The 8056-nt window shown below is 46.1% G+C and overlaps 1 pseudogene; it reads left to right on the forward strand.

Moving 5' to 3' along the window:
• Window positions 1-1799: 1799 nt before the first annotated feature.
• On the forward strand, window positions 1800-2542 carry LOC142839012 (proteasome subunit beta type-5 pseudogene; annotated as a pseudogene).
• The last annotated feature ends 5514 nt before the right edge of the window (window positions 2543-8056 follow it).

The following is an 8056-nucleotide window of genomic DNA, read 5'->3' on the forward strand; positions in this document are numbered from 1 at the left end:
GACTTGCTGTCCATTTCTGGTGTCTCTTGCCCCTTTCATTCCTCTCCCTTCAAGGCTCGTCCTCCTGTTTGTGTCCCTCTGGTTGGGACAGGTTAGTTTAAGATACGAGTTTAGCCAGAAATACACTTAAGCTATTGGCCAAACAGTATTGCATATAATATGGTTTTCTAAGTGGTTATTTCATGGCTGGGTGGCCAGGATGAACAAGCAACCCTTCCCCCTATTACAATTGTTTACCGATGATAGTAAAGTTGGCATACAGCAAGTCCATTTTCTGTTACTGTAACAGCATACCTGAGGCTAGGCAGCTTATAAAGCTTTATCTAGCTCGTTGCTTGGGAAGTTCATTGGCATGCTTAGTTCTAGCATTGGCTTGGCTCTGGGGAATCCCCATGACAGATGGCATCACAGTGTCATAAGCATGAGGCAGAGATCACATGGGGAAACAGGAAGCTAAAGAGACACATGAGATTCCATGAGAACAATTCATCTCTTCCGAGGATACAGGCTTCATTGACCTAGTAACCTTCCAGAAGTCTCCACCTCTTAGAGGTTCCACTGAGTCGCACATCACCACACTGAAAACTAAGCTCCCATCACACACACCCTGAGGGAGCAAATCGCATCTACATCACAGTAATACTTTATCACCCAAGCCCTCTAGGCTCTGGTAAGACTGGACAACCACAACAGTGACACCCAATCATAATCACACAAGGTCAGACTTCCTTCTTCTTTCGTGGACCTGAGGGTGGATGCTCGGGCATGTCACTCTGCTCTTTCTGGTCATTTCGACCCCGCTGCTTCCCAGGGATTACTGTGTTAGACCAGTGATCTTGCTCTCATCTCCATGGTCAGGTGCTGCTCTCAACCCTAACTCATCGTCAAAGCAAGGGCCATGGAAGGGTCTCATGTCCCAGAGCCAAATGTGATACAAACAAGACATCTGCTCTCCTTTGCCAACACGCAGCAGCAAGGATGACCAGGAAATGTCAGTGGCCATGTGCCCAACTCCATATCTAGTTCCACAAGAGGAAACTATGACACATCTATTATTATACCCACCACCTTATGGGGTGCTACACTAGCAAAACTTACCTAAATTGCATGCCCAGTAAGTTGTAAAGATTTGAAGCCAACTCATCAATTCTTCTTGCTGCTCCATGTATGTGTCCCACTTCCTCACAATTCTAGCTCCTAAAATGACACCGGACACCATTGTCAACATGCATGTCATAGGTTGCTGATACCTGCTCATACCCCACAAATAGATAACAAGCCACCTGCTGAACTGTCAACTATGACCCTTTTCTCCTCCTAGGGATGAGGTGCTGGGTCAGGGATTAAAGGGTGAACACCTCCAACCTGACACATGGAAGAGATCTGGGCGGCCACATGAAGATGGAAGGGTTGCTACTGCACACCTATAGAATGGTCAAAAGGGAAAACAAGATTAGAAACAAGAAGACATGCAGCCTGAAGAAGAAATGTAGCCACTAAAGTCAACAATAAAACAGGCAGAAAAGGGCAAGTAAGGGCATAGAGAGGATGAATTTGGATCTTTTGGGACAGAATGTGTCAAAACATTTCTATTATTTAAAAAATTGTTGACTGCCTTGGATTTTGGGGGGGGGGGGGGACACACAGATCCCACTCTACTATCCTACATCCAGACACCAAATTTATCTCCAACAAGGTGCTAAATAGTATCAACCCCTTGGCCATCTTCTTTGAATAGTTCGCATATAGAAATACTCCACTCTTACTTCCTGTTGCCCTTACTAGAGATGCCGCTGGCTAGCGTGTTATAGCGGCCCATGCCGGTGAACCAGCATGGGTTTTTTGGACTCGGAGGTGGTGCAAATTTGCTGGACCTGGGTCCGGGGAGTCCTGGGGATGGGCTGAACCTGGCTGCGCCCAGCTGGGGTGTCCCAGAAGAGCCGAGGATCGAAATGCTTCATGGAACCATCATCCTGGCTTTCAAGTTTCGCCACGGAGTCACTGTTGCAGCTGATTCCCGGGCCACAGCAGGTGCTTACATTGCCTCCCAGACGGTGAAGAAAGTGATAGAGATCAACCCCTACCTTCTGGACACTGTGGGTGGGGGTGCAGCCGACTGCAGCTTCTGGGAGTCGTTGTTGGCTCGGCAATGTTGAATCTATGAGCTTAGAAATAAGGAACGCATCTCTGTCGCCACAGCCTCCAAGCTTCTTGCTAACATGGTGTATCAGTACAAAAGCATGGTGTTGTCCGTGGGCACCACGATCTGTGGCTGGGATAAGAGAGGCCCCAGTAGACAGTGAGGGGACCCGGATCTCTGGAAATGCCTTCTCGGTGGGTTCTGGCTCTGTGAATGCTTATGGAGTCATGGATCGAGGCTACTCATGACCTGGCCCACGGAGCCATCTACCAAGCCACCTACAGAGATGCCTACTCCGGAGGTTCAGTCAACCTCTACCACGGACGGGAGGATGGCTGGATCCATGTCCCCAGTGACAATGTTGCTGACTTACACGACAACTATAGTGTGCCTGTCCTCTGAAGGAAAGCAGATGTGGCTGTCTGTACCTGTCTGGGGGCTCCTATAGGCTACAATAAATAATAGCACTCATTCCACAGTGAACCGCGCAGTTATCTCCGTACCTTTTGTGAAGCTCTGAAACCTTGTGTGTGTTCACAGTTGATGGGCTCCTGATGCATTAGCTGTTTGTTTTACTCTCTTGGATGCTAAAATTATACTACTTTTCAACTTCAAAAAAAAAAAAAAGAAAAGAAAGAAAAAGAAATACTCCACTCTTTTGTTACTTCATTTCCTGCACTCTGGTTTGTCTGTTTGTTTGTTTGTTTGACTTAATAAAATATCTTGGTGCTATTTCAATGAGTCTTGTCGTTTTATGGCTCTATCATACTTCATTGTGTAGGTTCCCTACGTTAGCTCACTAATCCTGTTGATGAGTGTTTGCATCGCTTCCCGTTCTCTGCTCTCGCTGTGACACCGTGAGCATTTCAGTCTCTCTATATAAATAACCTTTCATAAAGTTATTCAGAGTTATTATCCCACCAGCAATGTGTGAGAGGACCAATGTCGTGTTTGTGCACTCCTGATTTCCTTATTACCCAACAATAATGGGTCTCAATGTGTGAGTCATGACCCCGTTGGGGGTCAACCAACTCTTTCACAGAGATCACATATCAGATATTTACATTACAATACATAGCAGTAGCAAATTTACTGTTAAGAAGCAGCAACAAAAATAATTTTATGGCTGGGGTCTCCACAACATGAGGAACTGTAGTAAAGGGTCCCAGCGTCAGGAAGGTTGAGAACCACTTGTCTACAGCATTAAAAATGGCTACCTGGTTACTAGACCTGGATGGAGGTGGGGGTTCCTTGGACTTCCCACAGAGCTGGGAACCCTGATTGCTCTTCGGGCTGAGGAGTTAATTGGGGGAGGGGGAGGGAAATGGGAAGCAGTGGCGGGGAAGAGACAGAAATCTTTAATAAATAAATAAATTTAAAAAAAATGGCTACTTGTATCAAGTCAGTTCCTGTAATATTAGGAAGCTAGCATCCGCATATATTTAATATATTTCACAAATACACCCTCTTTTCTATAAGTTTTATTTTGCATTCTTCACTGGGCTGGTGGTCTTTTTCTTATTGATTTATGAGAATACTCTATACACAGAGGTCTCCTGTTGTTCATTAAGTGAACTGAATGTTTTCTAATTTTATGTTTATCTTATGACTTTGTGATGGTACTTTTAAAAAAAAGATGTGCTTTATTATGTGTGTGTGTTTGCATGTTTATGAGCTGCGCATATCTGTGAGTGCCCACAGAGGCCAGAAGAGGGTGTCAGATCCCCTGCAACTGAAGTGTCAGGTGGGTGTGATGTGGATGCTGAGGACCCTCTGCCAGAACAGGAAACATCAACAGGAAACATCGTCTCTCCAGCCCCGGGGTTGCTTTTTGCATTGCAGAAAAGCATTCCCTCCATCTGCTTTCTGGAGCATCACACTGAATCCAGGTGTGAGAGAAACAAGCTGAACTTTGTAGTAATAGGGAGCGGCAGCGGGGCTGTGTCCCCAAAACCCCCAGCCGCCTGCCCGGCTAGCTTATGCCCCGAAATAATTACACAGATACTGTATTCTTTTAAACACTGCTTTGGCCCATTTCTAATCATCTGTGTAGCGCCCCTAGGTGCGCTTACCGGGAAGATTCTAGCCTAAGTCCATCCTGGGTCGGAGCTTCATAGCGTGCGTCTTCCCTGGAGCAGGTAGCATGGCGTCTGTCTTGCGTCTGCTCCCGAGAGAAGAGCTGTCGAGTCTGACCTCACTTCCTCTTCCTCCCGGCATTCTGTTCTGTTTACTCCACCCACCTAAGGGTGGGCCTATCCAATGGGCCTAGCAGTTTTCTTTATTGCTTAGCTAATGAAATCAACAGATTGATATATGACACTCCCACATCAGAACTTTCTTAGGAGAAATGAGGCACGATCACCTCACTCTCAGAGAGCTCTTTTATTTGACATCATCACTGACCACTCTGATGCTGAGACTGCCACAGAACTCATCCCACTAAACAAACTGAAATCATTCTTCATGGCATCAGCAGTCGCAGAGTCTGAAGGAAGACAGGCTTCCTGCTGTTGGCTTCCTGGCTGAATAGAGAAGCAAATAGAAAAGAAAACCAAAGACTCGGCCTACAGATGACTTAGTAAGTGACTGAGAAAAGAAAATAAAGACGGGGCAAATGAATAGTAGCAGTCACCCTGCAAGTGAAGGGTCTCCCACACTGGACCCAAACTGATCTGCCTCAGATAGGCAAGAAACTTTTCTCCAAAGAAGGGGGAGCAAACCCTTCTCAGAGGATCAGGCATCGGGGATTTCTGGACCAGAGATTACAATACAGATATGGTGGCCAAAGGGGATGATGCTTCTTTTAAGGGTTTAGCAGGAAACTAAGCAATTCTATAAACACTGCCAAGAAAATGGGCTAAGGCTTCTTCAGAAAAGAATGCTTCCTCCGTTTCTCCGCTGGATCTGTGGCAGTTGCTGGAAACCTCCAGCGTTCTCACATCTGGGGCCGTTCTACCTCTGCTTTGTACGATCCCGGCAACCGTGCCCTTACTCCTTACCTAGTCTAAGCCTCCAGAGATGTACTGTTGCCTCGCTCTGCACTTCTCTTCCTCCTGTGAGCCCCTCTCTCTGTAACTTTTGTGCTCTTTCTCATAGCCAGAGCCGAACAATCTTCCCCACGCCTTGGCTTCTGCCTAGCTTCCTGACCCGTGTTCAGGCAGGCGCCAGTTCCTGCTGGAGCATTTCCCTGAACTTCAGCCTTTTTGGCAAGGGCACCAGCAGCCCGGCTGGCCTTCAGCCACCATCCTGTTCCTCTCGGTGACAGAACAGAGTCCTTTTCCAACCCAGACAGTACCTCAGGCACCCTCATTGCCACTCTTCTCTTCCTGACCAGCAGTTGGTTATTTCCATTTTCCAGGGTTCCGGTTGGTCCTTGTGTAGATTTCCCTCCCTCCCCTACCTGGGAACTCACAGATATAAGCAAAATAAGGTCCAGATTCGCCACATGCAAACTCCACCCACTTTCGACAAATAAGTACATTTATTTAAAACAAGAAAACCGGAGCTACAGAGGCTCCAGATTTGATTAGTTCTGCAGTTTGTGGGTGTGATGAAGGAGCCTGGCTTTCCCTGTCTTGCTCTGCCATGCTGTGCTGCCTTCAGAACTGATCCGTGACGGGCTGGGATGACGCTAAGAGCTCAGCCCAGGAGTCTGGTCAACCCCATGTTCTTGGCCATAGGGGGAGAATATACAGCACAGGACTGTAAATAGACAAGGCCAGTCAGGGCTTTGGGGTTTGGGGGAAATGGTTTGCAGCACGCTAATGTTGACTTGCATGCTGACTGGCAGCTGGGCATGACAACGTCTAGAGACAGAAAGACATTTTCTCAAACACTTCTTTTATTTGGGTCTCAAATAAGATGTTGGATCCCCTCAAACTAGAGCTACAGTTCTAAGCTGCCATGTGGGTGCTAGAACTCAAATGCAGGCCTCTGCAAGAGCAGCCAGTGCTCTCCATGGCTAAGGAGTCTTTCCAGCCCTTTTGCTAGACATCTCAAAGATAGACACTTGGGCCTCAGTGCCACTCATAAGTACCTCTTTAAGAAAAATTGTGGGGCTGGAGAGATGAGAGGAGAAAGAGAGAGAGGGGGGTGGGAACTAGGTTTTCCCAAACAAGGGTGTGTGTGTGTGTGTGTGTGTGTGTGTGTGTTGGTTATTTTTCTGGCAGATGTAATAAAATTTCTGCCAGCAACTTAAGAAAAGAGGGGTTTCCTTTTCCTCATAGTTTGAGGGTACAGTCCATCGTAGGAGGAAGTTACAGCAGCCAGAGGATGAAGCCACATTGGTCACAATGTGTCTCCAGTCAGGAAGCAAAGAACTGAATGCTGATTCTCCGTTAGCTTTCTCCTTTTGACTCAGTCTGGGACCCCAGCCCGTGAGGCAGAGACATCCTCATTTGGGATGAGTCTTCCTCACTTTGTTAAACCCTTCTGGAAACACCTTCCTGTGCTTCCATAGTGACTCTAGATCCTGCGTCCGGTCCTTATCCCCTTAGCTTATTTTAATCTAGAAGAGTTTTCTTTTTCTTTTTTAATGATGATGATCTTCAAAAGATTTAAAGAAAGAAAGAAAAAGAAAAAAATGTCCCCAATTCTTGACCCGCTGGTTTTTATCCCAAGGCATTCTTTAATTTGTTTTTCTAGTATGGGTATCTGGTTAAAAGACAGGCCTGATTAGATTCAGGTTGTTTTTGTCAAGGGTCCTGAGTAGAAGCAGAAAGCACACTGGAAGAGTTTAATGGATGGAAGTTAAAAGAAAGGGCTGTTTCCAGATGTGTGCCAGGCAAAGGAAAAAAAACGTGTCTGAAGGTGCTCTGGGGACCATGTCCTCAGGCCGAGGACTGAGCTGATCAATAGAAACTGTGAAGACTGCAGTTTTATAAAAGAGCCCCCCCTCCTCTGTACGCAATGAATCCTATATCTAAAAGGAACATGGCTGTCACCTAGTCAACCATCCTTCCTTCCACCCTCAGCATTTCTGCTGGAGCCCCACCCCCTCAGTTGAAACATATCCTATCAAAAGGCAAACTGCAAAGATTGCTGCATGATCATAGTCTATAGGGGAAGTTTCCAGCAGCCAGGGCTAGACAGAAACAGACACCAAATAAGGGTCCAGAAATTACTGTCTTACAAATGCTGGAGGGAAGCTTCGTTCTCCAAGGTCTTAGCTCAGGAGGTCACACACAAGAAACTCTCACAAATATTTGCAGTGCAGAGTGGAACACACCTTTAATCCTAGCATTCGGGAGGCAGAGGCAGGAGGATCTCTGAGTTCGAGACCAGTCTGGTCTACGGACTGAGTTCCAGAATATCCAGGGCTACACAGAGAAACCCTGTCTTAAAAAACAAAAACAAAATTTGCTGTGTTTAGTTTCACTGTGGAAGAACCCAAGCTGAACCTGACAAGTTCACACTCTGTTGTGGAAACTCTCCCAGTTAAAGACAACATTCCCATCGCCCAAGCATCTTCACACAATTTCTTTATTTCTGAAGCCTGGGCTTGCATTATTTCTAATTGTGAAAACACATCCAGGGTCATATATTGCACCCTTGTCATTCGCCTTGCAATGTTTCAGCTTGCTTGTAAGGTTTCCAAATAACAGTCTGAACTGCCTGTAAGTAGATTCGTTTGTAAACAGACATCTGCATGAAATCCACCTGTAAGTAGATTCGTTTGTAAACAGACATCTGCATGAAATCCACCTGTAAGTAGATTCGTTTGTAAACAGACATCTGCATGAAATCCACCTGTAAGTAGATTCGTTTGTAAACAGACATCGGCATGAAATCCACCTGTAAGTAGATTCGTTTGTAAACAGACATCTGCATGAAATCCACCTGTAAGTAGATTCGTTTGTAAACAGACATCTGCATGAAATCCACCTGTAAGTAGATTCGTTTGTAAACAGACATCTG

This window comes from Microtus pennsylvanicus, chromosome 20 (assembly GCF_037038515.1).
Source record: "Microtus pennsylvanicus isolate mMicPen1 chromosome 20, mMicPen1.hap1, whole genome shotgun sequence".
Lineage (NCBI taxonomy): Eukaryota > Metazoa > Chordata > Mammalia > Rodentia > Cricetidae > Microtus > Microtus pennsylvanicus.